Source organism: Otolemur garnettii, unplaced genomic scaffold (genome assembly GCF_000181295.1).
Source record: "Otolemur garnettii isolate 467f Iridium unplaced genomic scaffold, OtoGar3 scaffold00165, whole genome shotgun sequence".
In the NCBI taxonomy this organism is placed as follows: Eukaryota; Metazoa; Chordata; class Mammalia; order Primates; family Galagidae; genus Otolemur; species Otolemur garnettii.
In genome coordinates, this window is record NW_003852560.1 from 3,514,899 (window position 1) to 3,521,065 (window position 6,167).

A 6,167-nucleotide genomic window follows, 5' to 3' on the forward strand; every position below is an offset into this window, starting at 1 on the left:
AAAAAAGAAAAAAAACAGCTGATATATGAGCCAGAAAAAAGCAACATGATGTCACGCGGAAAGAATTGATTTTCTGAGCAGAATGTGGAGTAAAGGTATTAAAGAAAGAGTTTTCGAGTGCATATCTTTAACAAACATGGTTAAAAAAGCACATATTATAAGAAACCAAAAAAAAAAATTGAAAGCAAAGCTAATTAATATAAAGCAATCTATACGAACCCCCAAAGAATATAACTACTGAAAAACCACAGGAAAAGAAAATTTAATTTTACCTGCCCAAATGTGGGCACCACCCAAATCATGTTTTATTTTAAAAATGTATGGACCTTATTTTACAACAGACATATGGTATTCTGGGCATACATTTTAACTTTAAGTTTTAGTATGATTTATTATTTGCAATTCCCTTCTTCCCCGACCTTGATCATATTCCTTTTCTGTAACCAAACATCCAGTAAATTAAAACCCAGCAAAGTAGGAACTGATGGTCGCTCAAGAGTCCAACATTACAGAGGTGATGGCTTGCAAGGCTATTAATGCATGCTTCTTATCTCCTCTAGAGCAAGATCCTGCGTCTTTGTATCTTTCACGGTAATTACCAACGGCAGATTGCAATAACCTTGCATTCAGGATTAAGGCTCTGTTACGCACCAACTCTCAGATGAGAACCAGAACCTGAGACATCCCTGCTACTTACTGTCCTATCTTTTCACCAAGTCTCAGTGGGGTGGGCTCCTGGCAGGTCCCTTTATTTCAGAGCAGCCTTCCCTCCCTCCACGCTCCACTGCCTCCTGTCCACCCATCAGGGTCCAGCTCTGGCTGTGCTACTCCTAGGAGACTTTTCTGACACCCAGCACTCCTGTGCTACTCCCAACTCAAGCCAGAAGAGGTCTTCTCCCAGCTGTTGCCAATCTCTACCCTTGTATGTAACTTCCCAGATTACAACTGACTTGATTTTCACATCGCTTTTCTGAGCTCTCAGAGATCACAGGTTCTTCATATCCAAAAGTTTACCAAAATGATAACCTTAAGATCCCCTTGTAACTTGTCAGGGAAAATGACCTCCTTGCTTCCTAACCACATGAAGCACCACCCACACTCAGCCTGGTTTTCCTAGTAATGAGAAGGCTGTCTACATCCTCACTGCCCACACCCCCTTGTAGGGCTCTCCCATGACCAGCAGGACACACATGTACAGCTCACCACATATTCTGGAGATTCAGACTAGCTATGGGGTAAAATGAGGGCAATGATTGGACGAAGCTGAACAGAGACTGTCACCTTTGTGAGATTGATCTCTTATACAGTAAGTTTTGCCATCCTCCGTGAAGGCACCTCACTCCTGTAACAATGTGGATTAAGTTAGCAATGGAAATTAATTATATAGGGCATATGATAGCTTTTCCAAGAAACTACTCACTCACAAATGCCTGAGTGAACCTGAGGTTTTGGGAAATACCAGAGTGAGAACTTTTAAAACAATGATCTATTCAAACAGCTGTTAGAAATATATGTTTGGACGTACATCATTTTTTAAAAATAAAGACAATAAAATATGACCTATTTATTTCAGGTGCCCTCATCTACTGAGTTTAATGGTTGAAACTTGCGCCTGCTAACTAAACAGGGACTATCTTTTGAGACAGACGGGATTATGTTTAGAATTATATACATTTCAGAGCCCTGTACTCCAATCTATTTTAAGTGTTACTTTCACCTACTCCACTCTAGTGTCCAGGGCGAAACGTTCTGAGATATTCTTGACGATGCTGAATTTATAATGCGAGGATTGTGTTTTAACCCAATTAACCCAGACCTACCATGTTTTGCTATAAAAGGAAAAGGAACTTCTCTGTATCCCATTCTGTCGGATTATATTAAATGCCTGTGAATGTGTCAGGGGAAATGACTTACTTACTTCCTAACCACACGAAGAGAAATCTATGTATAGAAGGCTAGACCCTCAAAAAAGACCAATCAGACGTATCTCTTTCCACTCCTGTGCAAGCCAATTTCAGAGCATAGTTTCTATATGGAACATAAGGTTTGATTGTTATAAACTCTGGCCTTTGCTTTCTCTAAAAAGTATTTCCCATAATAACATTGCTTCCTTTCTCTGTTTCGCGTCATTACCAACAATCTTCAGAACCCATCATGCACCTACCAGTCTTCAGCCTTTATTCACTGCCTTGCACTGGGACAATCCCTTGAAGTTCACCAACGCCTCCAATCCACTAATCTAATAACTTTTCTCTCTACTCCTTGGACAGCTCTTTGTGGCACTTGACATTGGTGACTACTTAAATCTTTGAAATTATTACCTGTCCCACCCCCGGATTTTATTTTACAGTGATATTTTTTCCTTTTCTAATTAATCATTGTCTGTGTTCTTCAAAGACTCCCTTTGGAAAGCCCTCCAAAGGTGGTAATTCTCCCCATGCTGGTATTCAGAACTTTGTGTTTCTCTCTCCACTCACCTGCAGTTTCATCCACCTTCAGAGATTTGAGCGTTACATAAGTACATATAATCCCCCCAAATGTCATTTCCTGCCTTAGTCTCTCCATCAGCCTCGGATGTTCCTATTTCCAACTGTCTGCTGGATTTCCCAGCTGAATGACTTGCCAGTATCTATACTTCAGTAAATACCTGCCCCAATTTAACAACGTCTTCTCAAAACTCTTTCTCTGAAATACGCTGTTCTTGTTAGTGTCACCAACAATGTTCCAATTACTCGGAGTTAAAATGTCAGAGCCACGTTGGGCCCCTTCGTTCTACTAGCTGTGGCCAAGTCCCGGGGACTTTCTCTCTTCCGTGCCTCCCACATCCTGTATTTACATCCTCTCTCCATTCCCAGAACTTGCTAGGTGTCTCCACTGACTCACGTTACAGCTTTTTGTGGCATCAGCTCTGTGTGTTATGTGTCCACTCCCCTGTACCTCTAAGTTCATTAGCGTTAGGGACTATGTTGTTATATGTTGGTGTCTGTCCTCAGACCTCAGAAAGCACGCCCTACCCAGCCAGGTTCAGGAATATCTGGGCAGCACACACTCTGGGTTGCTGCTGTGGCTTCAGAACACCTGCTGTGGCCTCTTACCTCTCCTGCTCTTACCAATCCCACTTTTGCTGCCAGACTGTCCTTCCCAAAGGGTAGTTCTGATCATTCTACTACTCTAAAAGCCTCAATGGCTGGGCGGTGCCTGTGGCTCAAAGGAGTATGGCGCTGGCCCCATATGCCAGAGGTGGTAGGTTCAAACCCAGCCCCAGCCAAAAACTGCAAAAAAGAAAAAAAAAAAAGCCTCAATGGCTTCTTAGTGCTAATGAATTAAGTAAAAAAAAAAAAAAATTAATAACATAACTTTTAAAATTTTAGATTGCTTATTCTGGTAGTGAATATTTATAACAATATAACCTACATTTCCTCTAAATTACTAGCTACTGTATTTATGCAATTATTTACAATTAGAAAATATTCCCCTTCATTAATCTCTGACCTACAAATTCTTTAAGGTCAACCTACTGGCACAGGAATGGCATAACTTCCATTAATCTCCAGCCCCGTCTCTATCCATCTAATGTGGTCTTAGTTCAATTGAATTGCACAGCACTGCTCAGCTTTCTTCATTAGAGCTGCGCTCATATTCATTGACTGAGATACTACGAGGTCTATTCCAGACATGATCACACTGACTTTAGACACAGTAAATTTCTAGTGGCAGGAAGCATCTAAGCATCTCATGGAAATATCAATTTTCAACTGAAGTTAACTTAGACCGACACAACTATTGCTTCTCCCATCAGTTACCATGTTTCCCTGAAAATAAGACACTGTCTTATATTTATTTTTTCTCAAGAAGACACACTAGGGCTTATTATCAGGGGATGTCTTATTTTCATTAAGTATAATACAACAATCTACATTTATTCAAATACAGTGAAGTCATCTTCTTCTGGAACCTGACAGGGGGACCCGACCTTGTTGGTGGGGCTGGCTCTAGTGATGTGTGAACTCCTTTCCCCTAGCTGTTCACACATGCACAATAGGATGCCTGTGATTGCAATTACCACACGCACATCCACGTAAATGTGAACAGCTCAGAGAAAGGAGCTGTGGCAGATAAAAGGTATTCCAGTCTTCCTTACCGCTCTGCGCTGAAATGCAGAGCCACGCCCATCACTAGGTCTTATTATGTGGTAGGGCTTATATTTAACAAATGCACAGAAATCCTGCTAGGGCTTATTTTTTGGGTAGGTCTTACTTTCAGGGAAACACAGTAAATATAAATTCAAACCATACACAGTGTAGATGAACATGTTTTTTTTTTTCATAGTAGCAGGCCCAGTTTTTTACCTACTTCATCAGATTTTACCTATTTTATCCTTTTTAAATCTACTTTATTCACTGAAGTGATATTTATCTCTAGTAAGAAATCAGACGTTTGTAAATTTCGGTGATTCCATTTCAACCTGTAGTTTTTGTTATCATGATGGTACTACTGGCTGCCTCAAAACCTATTAATATTTGTATGATTACAAAAGTAAGACTTTTCATTCTAAGAATTTGAAAAACACGTGAAAATAGTAAAAAAAAAAATTAAAGAATACACTACTTGAGGGGGAGAAAACTCGTTTAAGTTTATTTCCTACTAGTATTTACATGCAAATTTAGATTTTTTAAAGGTGAGCTAATATTTTAACATTTATTTTTCATGATTATTTTCCCAAGTTATCAGATACTCACACTCATTATAATTTTAATACCTGGCCAGCATTTCATATATATACATATATACATATATGTATATGTATATATATGTGTGTGTGTGGCGGGTTCATTGACATTGATATTGGTGACTACTTAAATCTTTGAAGTTATTACCTTTGAAATTATTACCTTAAATCTTTGAAATTATTATGTATATATATGTGTGTATGTGTATGTATATACACACACGTACATATATATATACACATACACACAAACCATAATTTATTTCCTTATTCATTTTTTCACCTATGAATTTTTCTCTCTGAGGTTAAATTCCACCTGTGTTCAGTATTGACTTACTGTAACAAGAATAAGTTACTTTTATTATTTATCTTATTTTCCATTAAATAGCACATGTAGTATTTTGTAAATATTAATGGCAGAAGGAAAATTTACCAGTGTTTTTCCATTAGGCAAACAAAAACTAAAGATAAAATACAACCGTGCATCACTTAACAACAGGGGTATGGTTTGAGAAATGTGTCATTAGTTGATTTTGTCATTGTGAGGCCGTCCCACAATGCACCTGCACAAACCCAGGTAGTGTAGCCTACTGCACACCTAGGCTCCATGCATGGCACCACCCCTCATTACTTGGCTGCAACCTGCATAATATATTACTGCACTAAATACTGCGGGCAAGTGTAACACAATGGTGGGTACTGGCACATCTCAGTGTATCTGTAAAGTATAGCAAAGATAATGGTATTCTAATCTTACAGGATCACCGTCCTATATGGTATCCATCCTTGACTGAAACGTGGTGATATGACACACGACTCTAATTAAAAACAGTCTCACGCAGTGTCATTAGAGAAGGGTAATCTAGACTTAGTCTAGGGCTACAAGGTACACTAACACGGGCTAGGGCAGAATAGTGATGTTCTTCTGATGCGTTCTATGAGGGATGCATAAAACAGGCTGTATGCAGTGTAACCTGACTGTGTCCAGTTTGCTAAAGCCAAATAGGATCTTTTTTGGTGCCTGGTTCTGTGATATTTTTCCCCTGGCTATATACAGGGTCCTATTAACAAACAAAATTTGTACATATTTAAGAAATACCACTTGATCTTTTGATATTTTGTAGTCAGTAAACAGTTCGATGCTAAAATTGAATGGCTGTAATAAACACAAGACCGGAGAGCAGGAAAAAAAGAATTTATATTGAATTATTTGTACTTCTATTTTCTCTGATTATATTATTTCCGGATTTATATAATTGAGTGATATCCAAATTAACGACTCTCTCTGGGAATACAGTTTCTACTACCAAAAAAAAGGCTACCAGGACCCAGGAAGGAGCAGGAGACTTGGTTTCATGATGTTAAGGGGTAAGTTGCTGCCTCAGGCTTTCCTAGCTCCTGTGAGCACTCACAATCCACAGGCTCAAAGTGGATGAGT

General features: G+C 39.0%; 1 protein-coding gene across 1 annotated transcript in view; it reads right to left on the bottom strand.

Annotated features, from left to right (window-relative positions):
- Positions 1 to 6,167, bottom strand: part of RYR2 (ryanodine receptor 2) — a gene marked incomplete at its 5' end in the record, with an annotated part of 583,561 nt that overhangs the window by 145,545 nt on the left and 431,849 nt on the right. The window lies entirely within an intron of this gene.